The following is a 22333-nucleotide window of genomic DNA, read 5'->3' as shown; positions in this document are numbered from 1 at the left end:
TTGGGGCAGAAAGAAGCAGGTGTACAAACAAGAAGAACAATTGCAGAAGCTTCAAGCTATTTGGCATTACTCTCCTCCACTGAACCACAAAATGTAAAAGAGGCATGCAAAGATGAATGTTGGGTCAAAGCAATGGATGAAGAACTTGAGCAGATCGAAAAGAACAACACTTGGGAGTTGGTTCCTAGACCAAAGGATAAGAATGTTATAGGGACAAAATGGGTCTTCAAAAATAAGTTGAATGAAAATGGGGAAGTAATTAGAAACAAGGCAAGACTTGTTTGTAAAGGGTATGCGCAGCAAGAAGGAATAGATTTTGAGGAAACTTTTGCTCCTGTTGCAAGACTTGAGGCCATCCGAATGTTCCTTGCTCTCTCAAGCTTTCAAAAGTTCAAAGTATTTCAAATGGACGTGAAATCAGCCTTTCTGAATGGAGACTTAGAAGAAGAAGTATACATTGAGCAGCCAGATGGTTTCATTCTTGGAAATGATCCAAATCTTGTATGCAGACTGAAAAAGGCTCTCTATGGTCTTAAACAAGCTCCAAGGGCTTGGTACTATCGTTTGGACAAATATCTTCATCAACAAGGTTTTTCAAAAGGATCAGCAGATAGAAATCTTTATATAAAAATTGAAAATGACAAATTGCTAATACTTGTTGTGTATGTAGATGACATTATCTTTGGCAGCAATGAAGAATCTATGAGTCAAAGCTTTGCCTTGGTGATGCAGAAAGAATTCGAAATGTCCTTGCTTGGAGAATTGACATATTTTCTTGGCCTGCAAATCCAACAAAAGGAAGAAGGGATCTTCTTGTCTCAAACCAAGTATCTCAAGCAGATTTTGAATAAATATGGCATGGAAGATGCAAAACCAGTATGTACACCCATGGTCACAGGATGTAGCCTCAGTGCAAATGATGAATCAGCAGCAGTACATCAACCAACCTACAGATCTATGATTGGAAGTCTACTTTATTTGACAGGTACCCGACCAGACATCATGCATGCAGTGGGAATAGTTGGAAGATTTCAGGCAAATCCAAAGGAAACTCATCTTCAGGCAGTAAAGAGAATCTTCAAATATCTTCAAGGGACTCAAAATTATGGCTTATGGTATCCTAGAGATACAGATCTCACACTTCATGCTTATACTGATGCAGATTGGGCTGGAAGCGTGGATGACAGGAAGAGCACAAGTGGTGGTGCATTCTTTATGGGTTCCAGATTAGTATCTTGGTTCAGCAAGAAACAGAGTTCGATTGCCTTGTCTACAGCTGAAGCAGAATATGTTGCTGCTGCATCTTGCTGCACTCAACTCCTTTGGATGATGCAGACCTTGCAGGATTTTCAAATCACTTGTACACCACCCATCTCCATCTTATGTGATAATACAAGTGCAATCAGCATTTCAAAGAACCCAGTCATGCATTCAAAAACCAAGCACATACCAATCAAGTATCACTTTCTCCGGGAACAAGTGCTTGAACAAAAGGTCAAGTTGGAGTATGTTCCTTCTAAGGAACAGGTTGCTGATATACTCACCAAACCATTGCCTAGGGAGACCTTTGAATACCTCAGGAAAAAGCTGGGGGTTGTTGATGCATCATCTTGTTGTTGAATCTCTTCTGATTGTTGGTTGTACGCAAGGTTCATCTGAAGTATATGCGTACATGTGCTGGGTTGCGGATTGGTCAAAGATCGAATGGCACAGGTTCAGGGGGAGCATATCATGCATTGTTGGCATTATGGAGGAAGTACAGAAGGAGATCATGGACGCTGGTCTGAATATTGCTGCAATACGTCTCTATCTCTTTCATGATCATTTATGGTGTTTGATGGATTATGGTTCTTCCTTGCAGATCTGGTTTATAGTCAGGAGGAGCATGTTCTTAGGGGGAGCATAACCCTTTGCCCTTGATGTCAAAGGGGGAGAATGATTGGTTGTTGTTGCCATCAAGTCCAAAGGGGGAGATTGTTGGCATTATGATACATATGTTGTACTTGATGGCAACCCACTCATCTCAGATGATAAATTATAGCACAGCAAAGTTCACGCACTTTCATGAAGATAAAAGTTTCTTTCATGAAGATAAAAGTTTCTTTCATGTAGAGAAAAGTTCACGCACTTATATGCAGAGAAAAGTTTATTTCATGTAGAGAAAATTTCACGCACTTTTATGCAGAGAAAAGTTCACGCACTTTCATGCAGAGAAAAGTCCCTTTCATGAAGAGAAAAGTTCACGCACTTATATGCAGAGAAAAGTTTATTTCATGTAGAGAAAAGTTCACGCACTTTTATGCAGAGAAAAGTTTATTTCATATAGAGAAAAGTTCACGCACTTTTATGCAGAGAAAAGTTTATTTCATGTAGAGAAAAGTTCACGCACTTTCATGCAGAGAAAAGTCCCTTTCATGAAGAGAAAAGTTCACGCACTTTCATGGTTGGCTCATGGTATTAGTCCGACAGTTTTTGATCCTATGGTTTTGGTCCATGGTATTGCATCCAAAAGTGTTGATCTCACGCACTTTCATGGTTGGTTCATGGTATTAGTCCTATAGTTTTTGATCCTATGGTTTTGGCTCGTGGTATTGCATCCAAAAGTGTTGATCTCACGCACTTTCATGGTTGGTTCATGGTATTAGTCCAACAGTTTTTTGATCCTATGGTTGGTATTGTGGAAGGCCTAAGACTATAAAAGAGGAAGGAGATCATTTGGCAAAGCATCATCGAATAAATTGAATATCTAATAAGTGCTAGATCTGAAATATTTGTGATTGGGTTATGGTGCAGATCTGGATCTGAATGAAGGAGGAACCTTAGCGCATAAAGAAGGATAAGTTCTATTGATGGGTCATAATCTTTATGCTTGAATAATAGTATCTTTGCATGATTTTGATCTGTTATATGAGGCGCATGCTTGATCTATAAATCTGACAATCTGGGTTAATTAGTGTCTGAATATTTGAAAGAAGGAATTATCCTTTATAGATCTGCACGCAGGTTTCAGGTTGTTGAAGTAGCGTATATCTTTAAATTATGATCTAGCTGCCTCTGTCTATTGCTGCAGTATTCTGGGTTCAGAATTTGGTGTGTGGTTACTATTACTGTGTTCTGGGTACAGCTGTCAGAGAAGTGTTTACTTGATTCAGTGCTAATTGGGAAAAGGAGATTGTTTGATGCAGATATACTTGATGATTGATTGATGTTCATGGATCCAGTCTGAAAATTTATGAAACGTGGTCCCTGGAAGAAAGAGAAGGTTGTAGCCTTCAGTAGGCCAGCACCTACGTACTAGTATCTTGGCTAGTACAAGAGCTAAGGGGGTTGTAGCTCCCTTCCAGGAGAAGCTGGAGAACAAGAGAGGGTTGTAGCTCTCTGCAGGTTGTAGCCTGCGTACTGGTAAAGGACTGCACCAGTACAAAATCATTGTAAAAGGAGTTTCTAATTGAAAGAAGATAGAGACATATTGCAGCAGGTGGTTTTCACCCACATTGGGTTTCCACCTTATATCTGGTGTTCTTTTGTGTGACTATTTGCTTTTCTTGTTCCTGCTCATTATTTTATGATACTGACATACAAAGTAATGATCAATATTTGAAGAATTATTCAAAGTATAATAAGGAAGATAGATTGAAAAGAATTTGATAATACTGATTCACCCCCCCCCCTCTCAGTATTATTTCCAACAATTGGTATCAGAGCAGGTCCTTCTGAAGAAGCTTGATCGCTTGAAGGAAGATCTAACATCATGAGCAACTACGAGAGGGAAGCATCAATCAGGCCACCGATTTTTGATGGAACAAACTTCGTATATTGGAAGGTAAGAGTTACTGCCTATCTTCAATCTTTGGGTACAGAAGTATGGGACATTATAGAAACAGGGTATACTTTTCCATCAGCTACTCCTACAGATTCAGCTGAGAAGAAGAAATATGAAACAAATGCAAAGGCGGTTAATACTCTTCTAGGATGTCTATCTCAATCTGAATTCGTGAAGGTTATGCAATATAAATCCGCAAAAGAAATATGGGACAAGATTGTTTTGAGCTACGAAGGAGATGAACAGGTAAAACGTGCAAAACTTCAAACCCTCAGGATTCAGTATGAGAATCTCAAAATGTATAATGATGAAAGTGTGGCTAACTATTTCCTTCAGGTAGATGAGATTGTTAATTGTATGAAAAACTTGGGTGAAGAAATAAAAGAGGCGGTTGTGGTTGAAAAATTCCTAAGATCATTGTCCCCCAAGTTTGAATCTAAAGTGTCTGCAATAGAAGAAAAGGAAAATCTACGAACTCTTACTATGTCTCAGCTATACGGAATTCTAACTGCTTATGAAATGAGAAAAGGAGGTCCATCAAACAGGAGAGAAGTTGCTTTTAAGGCTTCAGGCAAAGGAGACTACTATGAATCAAGTCACGTGCCAGAAGAAGAAGAAGAATCAAATTTTGTCAGAAATCTTCAACGGGGTACTGGAAGGTTCAGAGGTAAGCTACCTTTTAAATGCTTTGCTTGTGGAAGAGTAGGTCATTATGCTGCCAAATGTCCTCATAAGGATAAGATTGACAAAGGAAAGGAAACTGCCAGATGGAACAAGAAACAGAATGCAAATAAGAAAAGCTACTACACTCATGAAGACAGTGATGGTCTATCAAATAGTGATGAAGATGAACGAGGTAATGACTATAAAATTTTAATGGCATTTGAAGATGATGATTACATGGATGCTATAGATGTGGATAGTTTTTATGAAGAGATTTCTAGACTTAAGACATGTATAGAAGAAAAGAATATGATCATTGATACTCTACAATTTCAAATTGATGAAAAAGAAAAATATCTTGAAAAGTTAGAAGGTGAAATTGTTGGCCTTAGAAAAGAAATTGAGAAAACAAAGGCTATTAATCTTAAGTTTGTCAAAGGATCTGAAACTCTGGATGAGATCATCAATGTACAGCGTTCTCCGCTAAACAAGACAGGTCTGGGGTATAATGGAGAAACATCTCAAGCATCCACCTCAAAGAGTTGTCTTGATGCAGCAAGAAGGAATGAACAAAAGCACAATGGAGATCACCAGGTAAAGCAAGGACGAATTACATCAAGAACGAACAAAGACTATCAGGTAAACCAGGGGCAATCTGTCTTAAGGATGAACAAAAGCTACAACCAGCCACAGGTAAAATCTTCTCAATTTGCTTCAAGAATGGATGACAATAGAAATTACAATCATTTGGCCGGTAGATTTGATAATCGCAGAAGTTTCTTCAATGGGCAATGTTTCTCTTGCCATAACTTTGGTCACAAAGCAGCTCAATGTGTTGCATATAAAACAATCATGACTAGAGAAGCTCAAAAACAAAGAAGTATGATCGGGATTACAAAAAGGACCTATAACAACTTTTCGGCTCTTGAAAATGAAGTTGAATGTTCTATTTGCAATAACTTGGGTCATGAAGATTCTGAATGCAGGAGCAGGTTTCAGCAGACAAAGGAACAAGCCTCAAGCACCAGAACATGGAGAATAAAGGAACCACAAACAGAAAGATGTGGGATAGCATTTTATGCAGAAGGACAAGAAAATCTATGGTACATTGACAGTGGATGTTCGAAACATATGACAGGTGATAAAGAAAAACTTGAATCATATTCTGCTTTAGAAAAGGGAAAGAAAGTCTCTTTTGGAAATGATACTCCTGCAGCTATAAAAGGAAAAGGCACTGCTCAATTAAAAGAAAAGGTCAAAGCTGGAAATGTTTTGTATGTTGATGGATTGAAGCATAATCTTCTAAGTGTCAGCCAGATGTGTGATCAAGGAACCGAGGTGATATTTAGATCAAACGGATGTCGTGTTCGTGATCTTGATACAGGTGAAACAGTGATCAAAGGTAGAAGAACTCCAAATAATCTATACATATTTGAAGAAGGACAACAACAATGCTATTTGAGCAAGGATGATGAACACTGGTTATGGCACCGGAGGTTGGGGCATCTAATTTTTTCACAAATAAGGAAAGCATGTAAATATCAGGCAGTTCGTGGTCTTCCAGATATCAAAATTCCAGACAACACCATATGCAAATCATGTCAGTTTGGAAAGCAAACCAGAACTAACTTTCCAGAGAAGGAAGGATCAGCTAGCATGCCTCTTGAGCTAGTCCATACAGATGTATGTGGTCCATTTAGGAAAAGGACACCTCGAGGAGAAGAATACTTGATATTATTCATTGACGATTTCTCCAGGTTTGTTTGGTTAGGACTTATGAAGCACAAAGACGAAGCATTCGAGAAATTCAAATCCTTCAAAGCCTTGGTTGAAAATGAATCAGGTTACAAAATTAAGTGCCTCAGGTCTGACAGAGGTGGGGAGTTTACCTCAAATGAATTTTTCGATTTCTGTGAAGAACATGGGATAAGAAGAGAATTCTCTACAGCTAGAACTCCTCAGCAAAATGGAGTGGTGGAAAGCATGAACAGAACAGTCCAACAAATGGCTCGTGCTATGCTGGATGAGTCTGGAACTCCCGCAACTTTCTGGGGTGAAGCCGCATATGCTGCGGTTGTTATTCTCAACAAAACAAATGTCCGAGTGAACAGCACTCAAACTCCTCATGAGCTCTGGTATGGTGAGACTCCTTCGGTAAAGCACTTCAAAATCTTTGGGAGAAAATGCTATATTAAGAATACTGATGAGCAACTTGGCACTAGAGCAGATGAAGGCATTCTTCTTGGTTATTCTCCACACAGTAAAGCATATAAGTGCTACAATAAAAGACTTGGAAGAATTGTTGACAGCATTGATGTAGTGGTTGATGAAAAGGGATACATTCCTAGGCAAGTAAATCATGAAAATATCGAAGAAGATGAAGACTACCCTCAAAGACAGAATGATGAAGAAGAAGAACCTCAAGAAGCACCAGAGGAACAGATAAGGATAGAAGAGAAGACTCCATCCCGGTACGTTCAGAAGAATCATCCAGAATCTCAGATTTTGGGGCAGAAAGAAATAGGTGTACAAACAAGAAGAACAATTGCAGAAGCTTCAAGCTATTTGGCATTACTCTCCTCCACTGAACCACAAAATGTAAAAGAGGCATGCAAAGATGAATGTTGGGTCAAAGCAATGGATGAAGAACTTGAGCAGATCGAAAAGAACAACACTTGGGAGTTGGTTCCTAGACCAAAGGATAAGAATGTTATAGGGACAAAATGGGTCTTCAAAAATAAGTTGAATGAAAATGGGGAAGTAATTAGAAACAAGGCAAGACTTGTTTGTAAAGGGTATGCGCAGCAAGAAGGAATAGATTTTGAGGAAACTTTTGCTCCTGTTGCAAGACTTGAGGCCATCCGAATGTTCCTTGCTCTCTCAAGCTTTCAAAAGTTCAAAGTATTTCAAATGGACGTGAAATCAGCCTTTCTGAATGGAGACTTAGAAGAAGAAGTATACATTGAGCAGCCAGATGGTTTCATTCTTGGAAATGATCCAAATCTTGTATGCAGACTGAAAAAGGCTCTCTATGGTATTAAACAAGCTCCAAGGGCTTGGTACTATCGTTTGGACAAATATTTTCACCAACAAGGTTTTTCAAAAGGATCAGCAGATAGCAATCTTTATATAAAAATTGAAAATGACAAATTGTTAATACTTGTTGTGTATGTAGATGACATTATCTTTGGCAGCAATGAAGAATCTATGAGTCAAAGCTTTGCCTTGGTGATGCAGAAAGAATTCGAAATGTCCTTGCTTGGAGAATTGACATATTTTCTTGGCCTGCAAATCCAACAAAAGGAAGAAGGGATCTTCTTGTCTCAAACCAAGTATCTCAAGCATATTTTGAATAAATATGGCATGGAAGATGCAAAACCAGTATGTACACCCATGTTCACAGGATGTAGCCTCAGTGTAAATGATGAATCAGCAGCAGTACATCAACCAACCTACAAATCTATGATTGGAAGTCTACTTTATTTGACAGGTACCCGACCAGACATCATGCATGCAGTGGGAATAGTTGGAAGATTTCAGGCAAATCCAAAGGAAACTCATCTTCAGGCAGTAAAGAGAATCTTCAAATATCTTCAAGTGACTCAAAATTATGGCTTATGGTATCCTAGAGATACAGATCTCACACTTCATGCTTATACTGATGCAGATTGGGTTGGAAGCGTGGATGACAGGAAGAGCACAAGTGGTGGTGCATTCTTTATGGGTTCCAGATTAGTATCTTGGTTCAGCAAGAAACAGAGTTCGATTGCCTTGTCTACAGCTGAAGCAGAATTTGTTGCTGCTGCATCTTGCTGCACTCAACTCCTTTGGATGATGCAGACCTTGCAAGATTTTCAAATCACTTGTACACCACCCATCTCCATCTTATGCGATAATACAAGTGCAATCAGCATTTCAAAGAACCCAGTCATGCATTCAAAAACCAAGCACATACCAATCAAGTATCACTTTCTTCGGGAACAAGTGCTTGAACAAAAGGTCAAGTTGGAGTATGTTCCTTCTAAGGAACAGGTTGCTAATATACTCACCAAACCATTGCCTAGGGAGACCTTTGAATACCTCAGGCAAAAGATGGGGGTTGTTGATGCATCATCTTGTTGTTGAATCTCTTCTGATTGTTGGTTGTACGCAAGGTTCATCTGAAGTATATGCGTACATGTGCTGGGTTGCGGATAGGTCAAAGATCGAATGGCACAGGTTCAGGGGGAGCATATCATGCATTGTTGGTATTATGGAGGAAGTACAGAAGGAGATCATGGCGCTGGTCTGAATATTGCTGCAATACGTCTCTATCTCTTTCATGATCATTTATGGTGTTTGATGGATTATGGTTCTTCTTTGCAGATCTGGTTTATAGTCAGGAGGAGCATGTTCTTAGGGGGAGCATAACCCTTTGCCCTTGATGTCAAAGGGGGAGAATGATTGGTTGTTGTTGCCATCAAGTCCAAAGGGGGAGATTGTTGGCATTATGATACATATGTGTACTTGATGGCAACCCACTCATCTCAGATGATAAATTATAGCACAGCAAAGTTCACGCACTTTCATGAAGATAAAAGTTTCTTTCATGAAGATAAAAGTTTCTTTCATGTAGAGAAAAGTTCACGCACTTATATGCAGAGAAAAGTTTATTTCATGTAGAGAAAAGTTCACGCACTTTTATGCAGAGAAAAGTTTATTTCATGTAGAGAAAAGTTCACGCACTTTCATGCAGAGAAAAGTCCCTTTCATGAAGAGAAAAGTTCACGCACTTATATGCAGAGAAAAGTTTATTTCATGTAGAGAAAAGTTCACGCACTTTTATGCAAAGAAAAGTTTATTTCATATAGAGAAAAGTTCATGCACTTTTATGCAGAGAAAATTTTATTTCATGTAGAGAAAAGTTTACGCACTTTCATGCAGAGAAAAGTCCCTTTCATGAAGAGAAAAGTTCACGCACTTTCATGGTTGGCTCATGGTATTAGTCCGACAATTTTTGATCCTATGGTTTTGGTCCGTGGTATTGCATCCAAAAGTGTTGATCTCACGCACTTTCATGGTTGGTTCATGGTATTAGTCCTATAGTTTTTGATCCTATGGTTTTGGCTCGTGGTATTGCATCCAAAAGTGTTGATCTCACGCACTTTCATGGTTGGTTCATGGTATTAGTCCAACAGTTTTTTGATCCTATGGTTGGTATTGTGGAAGGCCTAAGACTATAAAAGAGGAAGGAGATCATTTGGCAAAGCATCATCGAATAAATTGAATATCTAATAAGTGCTAGATCTGAAATATTTGTGATTGGGTTATGGTGCAGATCTGGATCTGAATGAAGGAGGAACCTTAGCGCATAAAGAAGGATAAGTTCTATTGATGGGTCATAATCTTTATGCTTGAATAATAGTATCTTTGCATGATTTTGATCTGTTATATGAGGCGCATGCTTGATCTATAAATCTGACAATCTGGGTTAATTAGTGTCTGAATATTTGAAAGAAGGAATTATCCTTTATATATCTGCACGCAGGTTTCAGGTTGTTGAAGTAGCGTATATCTTTAAATTATGATCTAGCTGCCTTTGTCTATTGCTGCAGTATTCTGGGTTCAGAATTTGGTGTGTGGTTACTATTACTGTGTTCTGGGTACAGCTGTCAGAGAAGTGTTTACTTGATTCAGTGCTAATTGGGAAAAGGAGATTGTTTGATGCAGATATACTTGATGATTGATTGATGTTCATGGATCCAGTCTGAAAATTTATGAAACGTGGTCCCTGGAAGAAAGAGAAGGTTGTAGCCTTCAGTAGGCCAGCACCTACGTACTAGTATCTTGGCTAGTACAAGAGCTAAGGGGGTTGTAGCTCCCTTCCAGGAGAAGCTGGAGAACGAAAGAGGGTTGTAGCTCTCTGCAGGTTGTAGCCTGCGTACTGGTAAAGGACTGCACCAGTACAAAATCATTGTAAAATGAGTTTCTAATTGAAAGAAGATAGAGACATATTGCAGCAGGTGGTTTTCACCCACATTGGGTTTCCACCTTATATCTGGTGTTCTTTTGTGTGACTATTTGCTTTTCTTGTTCCTGCTCATTATTTTATGATACTGACGTACAAAGTAATGATCAATATTTGAAGAATTATTCAAAGTATAATAAGGAAGATAGATTGAAAAGAATTTGATAATACTGATTCACCCCCCCTCTCAGTATTATTTCCAACATTCCTTGACCCCTACCTTCTATTAGCAACAAGTTGGGAAATCCAATATAGATTTTGACCTTAATCAAATCGATCTTTCTGCGAATCTCTACACGTGTAATTCCTCCATAATTCGAGGAGCTCTTTATATGCATTCGTACATAGTTTTCAATGCAAGTACGTATTTTTTGATCTTCTCGGAGATCTTTGGAATAATTCCTTTTTTGTGCGAACCAATGGGAACACTCATTTTGAGTTACACCAAGTCTAAAACCAAGTGGATTTATTTTCTGCGCCATACATATCCTTTTTTTCGGGATTCTATTGACATAATCGGATCATTCGATCTGAAGATTTCCTCCAATACAATAGTTATATGACAAGTGGGTTTCTGTATTGGATAACTGCGTCCCTGAGCTCTAGGATGAATCCTTTTAAAAACAACACCCTCATTCACTTCGACTCTACTAACGAGTAAATTGGCTTTTTTCAAACCCATATTGTGATTTGTATTCGCCGCTGCAGAATAAATTAATTGTGATATGGGATAACAGGCCCCATAAGGCATCAGTTCCAATATCATAAGTGCTTGTCCATATGAACAACCACGAATTTGATTAATTACTCTACACGCTTTATGAGCAAACATACGTATATTTCTCGCCAAAGCTCGTATCTCTGGACCTGGACTATTATTTCCCATTGACTCCATCCTCCCTAATGAATGACAAGTCTTTCTCAATTAACGATGAGATTTCTTATCGTTTCTTGCATGTCCCTGAAAAAGTAGGGTAGGTGCAAATTCCCCCAATTTGTGGTCTACCATACGATCTGTTACATAAATGGGTAATTGTTCCCTCCCATTATGAACAACAATTGTATGACCGATCATTGCGGGTACAATGACAGATGCCCGGGACCAAGTAACTATTATCTTCTTTTCTTCTTTTATGTTTAGATTTTTAATTTTCCTCAATGAATGATTAGCCACAAAAGGATTTTTTTCAGTGAACGTGCCATGATCAATTACCTTCCTTTCCTTTTTTATGGATATCCAACCATTCTTACTCATGTCGACGAAGGATTGAAGCATCACTGTATCTATTTCTCTTCCGACTTTTCTTTCCAAGTGCACTATAGCCCCAAGGGGTCATAGTTTTTTTCCTGCCAATTGGGGTTCTTCCTTCCCCACCTCCATGAGGATGGTCTACAGGGTTCATAGCTACTCCTCTTACCTCAAAACGCTTACCCAACCAACGCTTAGCTCCAGATTTACCAAAACTTCTATTGTTTGCAGTGATATTACCCACTTGTCCAATTGTGGCTGAGCAGTTCTCAGATATTAAACGAACTTCTCCAGATGGTAATCTTAATGTGGCCGATTGATCTTCTTTTGCGATCAGTTCTGCTACAGCACCTGCTACTCTAGCCAATTGTCCACCCTTTCCAAGTGTTATTTCTATGTTGTGTATAGCCGTGCCTAAGGGCATATTGGTTGAAGTAGACTCTTATTCCAATGAATAAAAATCCCTTCCCAAACTGTACAAGCCTCTCTCAGGGCATACAGCTTTCTGGAAATATATTATATTCACATATATTGAATAAATATAATCGAGATGAGAAGGAGCATCTATTGTATTCTCTATGTCCCGATTCTCTACATCCTAGGTCTCTCTATTCCATCATCTGGATTATATTCTTTATGTAGCATTCAGAATGAATGACTTTATCAAATTACGCTAATACTTTCGTATGTTATGGATAACGTAGGAGGCATATTAAACATCTTTTTCTCTTCTCTCTCTTTTTACTTTTTTCCTCTCCCCATCTTTTTATTTTGGGAATTACTACCACTGTCCAGCTCCGAATCCGCCTCTGACCATCAGATCAAATGTGAGTAACTTGTCTTTTTAGAGGGTGCCTCTATCCCATTTTGTTCATGCTTCAGACAAACAATCAGGTCCTCTCCATATTATTATATCTTCGGAACCAATGATCTGATATGAATAATTTTTGAATCACTATCGCTTCTAATATATACATGTGTTTATTGATCACTACCGCTTCTAATTCTTTGAGTTAAAGAAATACCTGCTCACAATGAACTGGTAGAACATAAGGCTCCTTATCCTCCATTAGGAACTTTGAGGAATCTATAGAAAACAATCCACTATAGGTATCATGTCTTCATGTCCTCTCAAATGCTTCATACCATCTACACTTAAAATACAACATTTAAAAGAGCGGTAATACAACTATATAATTTCTTGTATGTTCCCAACATATTGTAGATTCCCTTCAATAATATTCTTATCTTTTGAGATTGATTGATTGGATTTCTTGAAGTCAACCATGATGCCATAATCGAAGGATCGTATCTTTACATCTACACGTTCTACACGATAATGTCGACCATATGCCCACATTGTTGGATATTTCCTTTCCTGTGAAAGACCATTTATTTCGGTTAAAAGAAATATAATGATGAATATTAAAAAAGTTAATAGTATCAAAACTATAAGGAAACAACATTCCGCAAAATTCCAAATGTACCTTTCTTTCACATCCTCTAGACATGTTGATTTCATCTTTTGTTATGTTTGAATCTATACCTACATCTTCTATTTGATTTTGAATTTGTTCAGTAACCCATTCTAGTGTGCAATCTTTGGCCCATTCCCCTTGTAGATCAATAAGAAATGGGGTATTCCTTGGGTTCGATCTCTTAAATTGTCTCCTTGCTTCTAACACTTCTTCTCTTTTTTTATCATACAAATCAATCCATTTGTTCATAAAGTCCATGTGGTACAAAATGAACTTGTCAAGTATAGCACTTTCATCTACACCTATTACATGTCAACATGCTTATTTAAAACTCCAAAGGCCATGTTGTTAATTTGACAAATAAATTACAGAGTAAATTAATGATCGCAATAAAAAAAACCACAATGATCATGAGTTTACTTACTAATTTCTACTTGAACACCATTAGATTATAGGTTTTCTCCATCAATACATCAAATGCTTGTTCTTCATCCCAGAACCGTGGCCCATCTTCAAGATCCTTGCCAAGGAAATCACATAGGAAGAAAAATGATTCATTCAATACATACCCTTCAATTGTGCAACCCTCTGGATGTTCCTTTTGTCAGACATATCTTTTTAGAGTTTTCATATACCTCTCAAATAAAAACATCCACCTCGTCGATACGACACATGCCAATTCAATGTCATCAACTAGGTGTATAAGTAAATAGACTTGTAGGTCCATGAAACTTCTACGAAGATCCTTCTCAAATGCACATACAATTTCTGCAGTTTCCTTCTTTCATTAGCACATCACATTCATGGATCTCCTTGGATGTCACCCACCTAATATAAGAATATTAAATTAGTATGAACCTTTAGGCAAAAATTAAAATGCAATACAATATCTCTATATCTCTCACACATGAACATTCCATACCACCTACCTTGCAAATGTTGATAATCGACTTATGGAATTCCTGAAGTCAACGATAAGACATGGATCCCCCCTAATTGCCAATGGAATGATATGTCGTCAAACACAATTATCAAAGATCATCATTAGTTATTTTTGTCACACACTAGAATATTAGAATATATTTAGTACCTAATCAATTTTATTTTTTTTTAACAATTTGTTTTTGTTGTTGATAATTTCTACTCCCAATATGGTGACATGACACAACTCTTATAAATCTTAAATGAGGATTATGAAAACTAATGGACTGCTTCTTCTTCTTTTTCATATTTTCATTTAACTTAATTCAAACCTTTCATCCATAATTTTAAACCACCAAATATTTGTATTTTTGTAAAATTAAAAAAAAATCCGTTGACCCTATATCTTAAAGAATATTCTATTTTCAAATTTTGATTTTTAAATCTTCTAAATGAACTCAATATATATTATAATAATTATTATAAGTTAACTTATGGATGAGTTATATTTTCAACACCACCATCCACCCTATAAAGGAGTAAAGAGTGAGTGGTTGGATCGAAAATGTTGTGTCACGTGTATACATAATCACTAAGCAATGCAACCTTTAAAGGTGAAAATGTGTGTATGTGACTATAACTAGTGGATTGTTACATTATGATTCATTGCCTATTAAAATAAAATTAGAAAGTTTGAAATCATACCAAATCCATTAGTGGGTTAGGAAAATATGACATAAAACACCCTTCATTGCATGGTCAAAACACCATTTAAAGGGCTTTACATCAACCAAATTTCAGCTTATCTCATGTGCATATGCACATTGCACATCCAATATTGGTATTCAACTAGCACAACCAAATTAAAAAATGTGGTTGATAAATGCTGATAGGTGTATATTAAGCACATTTATTAATATTTATGTCAACCGCATTTAATAATAATAATTATTATATAATAATAATAATAATAATAATTATTATTATTATTATCCCATGTGCATATGCGCATTGCACATCCAATATTGGTATTCAATAAACCTTGTAAAAAATGACAATAACATGGAAGCCTCCCACATCAACATTACATAAAAATTACAATGGATAAACATAGCGTGTATCCCAACTATTCAACCAAAACAATGTAGGACATTCACCATATTTCCATTATAATACTCACCAATGGCAAATTGAGGGAGATTTGAAGTTCTTTAAAAAGTTGGAGCAGATCCTCGTTGGAGTAATGCGTTGAGGCTACAAAAGAAAATAACTAATTGATTGGATCTTTGTTGATGTTGGGTAGAGATATTGACGGACCTCTCCTCCCCTGTTGTGAATTTCAATAATAATAATAATAATAAATGATTTGCGGGTGTGTTTCAACCTCTAGCAGTGACAAAATAAATTTGTGCATCTCATTCACCTCTTACTAAAGACGAAAATCAAACCCCTATCCATCCATTTTGCACTACTTTTGTTTAAAATGGTTAGAGGGAAGGGAGAAAAACGTAGGGAGCAAAGGGAATTGATTTTCCACAGTGTGCAGGAAAAAAAATCGCCCTAGGATGTCAAAAAATGTCAAGTAACAGTAGAGGGAAACAAGAAAAGGGATCTGATCCTTGCGAGAATGAGTTATTTCATACTCAATTTATAGATTTGCATATGTTTCCATTGTTTGTTTGAATTGTATTTTTTAGTTTTTAGTTTCAAAATTATAAAAGAAGAAATTAGGGTTTATTTTTTTTATTTCTAATTCTAAAAAAATAAAAAATAAAAATTGTACATATATAGCGACATGACAATGAGAAACTGAAAGAGGCAATGACTTCTATATGAGTAGAAGGAATGAATAAACTAAAAGGGATGGACGTATCCATGCTTTCCAAATACATGGAATAACACACTAAAGGCACTGAAATAGAACACACTAAAGGCAGTGAAATAAACCAACCAAAGCAACCATGTCAAAGGGAATCAGTTGATTCCCCATTAACTCTTGGATCGAGTAAAAGACCTAGAAAAAATTAATCACAATAATCTCAAATAATGTGGAACAAGGAAAAAAGACATCCAATGTCCCACCCACTACTGGGACATGGATTTCTTCCACTACCAGTACAGGTACTTATGCATCTTGAGTTGGTACATAAGACACTGAGGTAGAATATGATGTTGGCTATAGGGAAATTAGAATGACAGATATTAGGAAAGTGTTTAATCGTAGGTTGAAGGACTCGTGCCTTCAATGCTTCAAATAACAACTACATATTCCATTATTGAAGCTACCCATGCACATTCAAAAGGAAATCATCTATGATATGCAGACTAAATTTGGGATAGGTTGGTTGTTAGGGTCCAACCCTAACCCTTTTATTTATGTAATAGGGTCGAGTCATAGTTATAGTTAGTTAAAGAGTCAATAAAGCCCGTATTAATAATTGTAAGTGGTTGACCCACATTTAAGAAAGGGACCACAGTTATTTTCAAACGGTCCATGGTATTAGATAGATGTTATTGAGAGAACCATGGTACTGACCCATGGTTTGCATGTATGAATCCTATATAAAGGATAGAGACTCCCCATTGAGGAGCGTCATGTCTTATTTTGTAATTGAGCTCTACTGTGTTGGAGGTTTCCCCTCGCGGGTAAAGAGAATAATAAGTGGTATCAAAGCACTTTCCAGGGTTGGTGGTATCTCCATTTTTGGGAATATTTTTTTCTAGGCTAGATACGTGTTCCGGTGTCTTTAAACCACGGGATCTGTCATTGAGCGCATAAACCTGCAGATTTGGGGAGGCATGCACGCAAGAAATACAAGAGGTGGTCACACTTGTTGGACTCTCGTGTAACCCCTGTGGGTACCCCTTCGAGTAGTAGCGCATTAGACAGAATCGTGCACGGACTGTCTTCCACATACCCTTCAGGGAGATTACTCACAGGTACAATAGGGTAGTCGGGTAGTACGACTAAGGGTATGGTTCATCCTCCTTATTTAGTACCCTGAAATATTGGGCCGAGTACTAATGTTGGACCCTTATGTATATTGCGATCTGTAGCACCTGACACTCCTTGAGACCATAGTTCCCTCGTCTCTCTGAAGATTGCCCATTATCTTCTTTTCCATATCAAATCTAGCAGTTGGGGTTTTGTTGCCGCCGCAACAATCAGATCCACCAGTTGAGGTTCTATTACCACAGTACCATTCAGATCTAGTAGCTGGGGTTTTGTCGTAGTGAGAGTCCAACTCAGATTCAACAGTTGGGTGTTTCGCAGGAAGATCTGACCATTTGTGCAGTGAGGCTTGTGGATCCTATTCCTTGGGGTGATTCTCACATGGCATTGGGCAGAATTAAGTTTTCTGGAAATTGGCCACTGCAGTATTGATAAGCGGGGAGTAAAACTCCATTCGGAGTAAAAATAAATAAATAAGTAAATAAAATAAAATAAAATCGGAGGCCTTCCCGGGATGCTTATAAGAGACTTAGCCCATAAGAATCAGGACGACGAGCTCATCACGGTGGTACCATTCACTTGTTATGTTTCCAATGTTGCCTGTAGAAAGCTATAGTGAAGCCATCTGGCCTTGGGGCCTTGTCTGGATGTAGGCTCCAGATGGCTGCCACTACTTCCTCTTCTGATATCTCTTTACATATTTCTGAATTTTTCTCTTCTTTAATTTTTTTTTTGGTGTGTTGTAGGAAGCTTTCATAGTCTACTGCATCTTCACTAGCTGAAAGGAGGTTTTTGAAGTGTTTGTGGGTTGCTTTTTTCAATTCCTCTGCTCCTTTGATCTCTTGTCCATCAACTTGAATTTTGTCTATCTGATTTCTTGCTCTTCTTATTTTCATGGTGTTGTGGAAGAAGGTTGTATTTTTATCCCCTGCATTGAGCCAAAGGCTTTTGGATTTTAGTCTTGCCTCTTCTTCCTCTTTCCTATTTTCCCTGTATATTTCCCAAAAAATCTCCTTCTCTCTTAGATAATCTTTCTTGTCCTCCACTTTATTTTCTTTTTCAGTTTGCATGCTGTCCATTTTATTTTGCAGCTCTATTTTCCCTTCTTTTTTTTTGGATTTCATTTGCTCTTGCCCATTCCCTAAGCCTAGTTCCTAAATTTTTTAACTTTGTTTCCCAAACATATTGGGGTGATCCAGTGATTATTGGTGCCCATGCTTCTTTGATTTGATTCCTATATTCTTCGTTGCTAGTCCCAAATTGAGCTGTATCTAAATGGTAGAGGTCCTTGATTTTCCATTTTTCCCATAATTATTGCCACCGGCTTGTGCTTAGAGGCTGTGGTGTCAAGAACTTATTATTTTATTGAGCTATAACCTGCTGCTATGTTTTCTTGGATCAATATTATGTCCAATATTTCCTTTATGTTATTTTTGCCACTCTTTTGTTGCTCCAGGTATATTTTCCATTGTTTGGGGGGATATCCATTAGATTGTGTTGCTCAATTATTGTTTCCAAAGCATCCTTGAACGGGTCTGAATGATATATCCCTGCAAACTTCTCTTCTATATTTCTAACCAGATTTAGATCCCCTCCAAGGATTATTTTTCCATTTTGTATTTCATTTATAGTTTCCTTTAGGGTGTTCCAACATTTCTCTTTTTCCCTGTAGTGATTGGGGGCATATATATTGATGAAGCTCTATTGCTCTTTTGTGCTTGTTTGCTTTAAATCTATTTGAATCCAGTGATGTTCCTTTTTTTGTTGTATCATTTCCCAGTATCTTTTTTTCCATATCGTGCAGATTCCTCCTGAAGCTCCTATAGCCTGTATTGCTTCCCCTTCATAATTTTTTAGTTTTTTAATTATTTTTTCAGTTTCTTGACTATTTGTTTTGGTCTCCTAAATCATAAAAATGTCTGGATTTTCTTTTCCAAAAACGTCCCTTGCGACATTTTCTTTAAAGGATGATCCCAATCCTCGACAATTCCAGGAGACCACAATCATTACTTATTTTTTGGGTGATGCACAGGACCTTTCCCTCTCTACTGGATTTTGTCATTGTTTCTAGAGCTTTTTCCCAAAAAAGAATCCATTGGTTGTTGTGTACCTAGAGCCATTTCCTTTGCTACAACTTCATCCCTCAGCTCTTTGTTGGACTTCCTTCCTGCTTTTTTTTTATCTTCAAAGGTTTGAAGGGATTCCTTTGACTGATTTCTTGTTATAATTCTGTCAACAGATGGAGGGGGCGTGGAATGGATGTTTGTATGGGGAGGAGATATGGAGGAGTTAAGAGGTTGGGGAGGGGATCTGGGGGAAGGAGGGGTTGTGGGATCTTCCAATGGGCCAAAAGGATTTAGATTAATGAGGGAAGAGGGGATGTCTACTTTTGGAGATGAGGGGAGAGGGTCAGGGGGAATAAGGAGTTGCGATGAGGAGGAAGGGAGCTGTTTATTGGATGTCTTCTTTCATTTAGCCTGCTCCCATTTGTTTTCTGAAGCTTCTACATTTTCACTTTCATTTTCTTTTTTTGGAACATCTATTAGCAAAATGGCCATATTCGTGACATACCTTGCATTTGAAAGGAATTTTCTCGTAATCCAACTATTGAATGTGCATCCATTGGTCCACTTTGATCTTGATCGCCTCCAAAAGGCCTTTCCCTAGATCCACTTCTACGCAGATTCTGGCGAACTCATGCATATTCTCCTTTGGTTCGCACCTATCTATGTATTTTCCAACAGCATTTCCGATGGCCTTTATTGAATCATCTCCCTGTCAGTGGAGGGGGAGGTGTGGCAGCCTAACCCATACTGGAACAGCACTGGGCACAGCCATTTTCGGATTGAAATCTGGTGTCCATCTGTTTAAATACATTCCTCTTGTATCCATGAAGTATGGGTCGTTCCTAAATATCAAATTGCGATCCTCCTTGGTTTCAAAGTGAAAGGTGTAGTATCCTCTTCCAAAGAATCTGATTGATATTTTCCCATTTATCAACGCAATCCAGTTCCTTTCAACCCATTTCTAAACCATCTTAGGTGAGGGCCATAACCCAGTAAACTGCCCAACTAATCCATGTTCAACAAGGGATAGTGTTGCTCTATGAGGGAGATCAGGAGGGAGGGAGATTTCAGGGATGTCTTCCAATCTTTTAACAAACTTAGATATTGACGATCGATTTTTGGGCGGATGCATTACAGAGATGAGGGAGGCGAAGGCTTTTGCAGTTTCTTCCATTCCCTGTTGACGATCTAGAAGAGGGTCTCCATCCTCTGAAGGATCCATTAGGTCTAGGGCCTTAGCAGTAGGAGGCCATTGAGGGGCAGCTGTGAACTAGATGTCTCTGATCTAGGTTTGGCTGCGCAGCGCAGCACACAACAATGACAGGGATTGAATTACAACAAGCCTATTAGTGCATGGCACATACATGCAATCTCATAGAGTCTTAGTACCTAATCAAATTTACCATAAATGTTAAATGATGATATATAATACCTTCATAAAATTATGAAAAACATGTGTTTCAAATCCTATGATATGTCCATCAATTGTAAAAGCTTTATTTAATGATGACCCATAGCCAGTAGGTGTCCTTATTGAACATATGACATTTTTTAGTTGGTCTAGCTCTTTCATTTTCCAAATTCATGGAGCTTGTGCATATTTTTCATTTTCCCTGTTTGGCCACAATGTTTTCTATCAAATTTGGTACGTGAAAGTACAGTATCTCTCATCGAAGACAAGGTGTCCTTCTCTTTGCCTGCTATATGTCGAAAAAATAAATCTGGGACATTTTTGAAGATGTGCATGGGATCTAATAGGTGAGATATTAATAGATCCTTCCAATATGGGAGCTCATAAAATATGGATTTCCTTTTCATCCCTTCTAGCATATTAATTACAACTTGTTCTGGTTCTTCAATAGAATCACTCCCATCAAAAAAATCATGCCAAATTTTCAATTCAGCATCTTCATAGTTCTTAAGCCAATTAGTTGGACATATAATCATAGGAGGGCCTCTATTTTCAACTTTTCCATCAAATTGATTCTTATGGAAGTTTCTAAACCTATGATATGGTGGTAGAAAAACAATGTTGTTTGCATAAATAAATTTACGAAGATCTTTGGAATACCACCCTTGAAATTGTTCTGCACATATTGGTCATGTAATATCCCCTTTGTTTGAAGCCCTGCAATTCAATAAGGTTAATAATATCAAAATAATAGTACAAAACTAAGTATGAAAGTTGGGATGACAATAAATTATGAGTGTAAATAGGTTAAAAACAATTATCTTACTGGAACAACAACCAAGTCGTGGGAAATCATGAATATTCCAAAATAGGACACCATACAACATCAAGGACCTATTTGATGGAGAACGTGATATGCCATACATTCTTATGCCTTTCCATAGCAGTTGCATCTCATTAATAAAAGGTGCAAGATAAACATCCATGTTTTTAACTTGATGTTTTCCTAGAACAATGAGAGTCAGCATAAGGTGCTCCTTCTAACACTCATCCATTGGGGAATATTGTATACTATCAATATGACTATCCAAACACTATAATTCGAACTCATTAAAGAGAATGGGCATACTCCATCAATTGCAAGACCAAAATTAATACTACAGGGTTCATCTTTGAATTTTTTTAGCCATTTTTCCTCTATGTGTTTCAATGCATTGGAGTCGGCCAAAATTCGCATGAATCCATCTTTACTCCTATTCTTTGCAGGCTAGTCTATCAATTGTGCAAGTGACTTGCAACGAAACATTCATTGAAGTATAGGTATAATTGGCATGCATAGAAAATTTTAGGGGCGAATGTTCGCCCTTTGGCGAAATTAAGGGGTTTTAAATTTTTAGTGGGCGAATATTTTGTATCATAGTACATTTTTACAAATCACCTCAAATAGCCCACCTTATTTTAAGGGAGAGGGTAAAAAAGGTAAATTTAGCCCTTGAAATTAGGAGTTACAACCTTCCATTCGCCCATTTTCAAGAATAGGTTTTATTTAAGTGAATCCATTCGCCCATTTTCAAGAATAGGTTTTATTTAAGTGAATCCTATGGGCCAAAGGCCCAAATACCATATTTATAAAAGAGGTATGGTAAATTAATAAAAATATAAATAAATGAGAGGTATGGTAAATAAATAAAACATTTTTTATATTTACTCCATAAGTCACCTTATATACATGCAAGGGTGTAAACAAATAAAAATATAAGTA

Source organism: Pinus tabuliformis, chromosome 7, assembly GCF_031772625.1.
Source record: "Pinus tabuliformis cultivar Carrire ecotype Pingquan chromosome 7, CPIR1, whole genome shotgun sequence".
In the NCBI taxonomy this organism is placed as follows: domain Eukaryota; kingdom Viridiplantae; phylum Streptophyta; class Pinopsida; order Pinales; family Pinaceae; genus Pinus; species Pinus tabuliformis.
Note: the sequence above shows the minus strand (reverse complement) of the source record.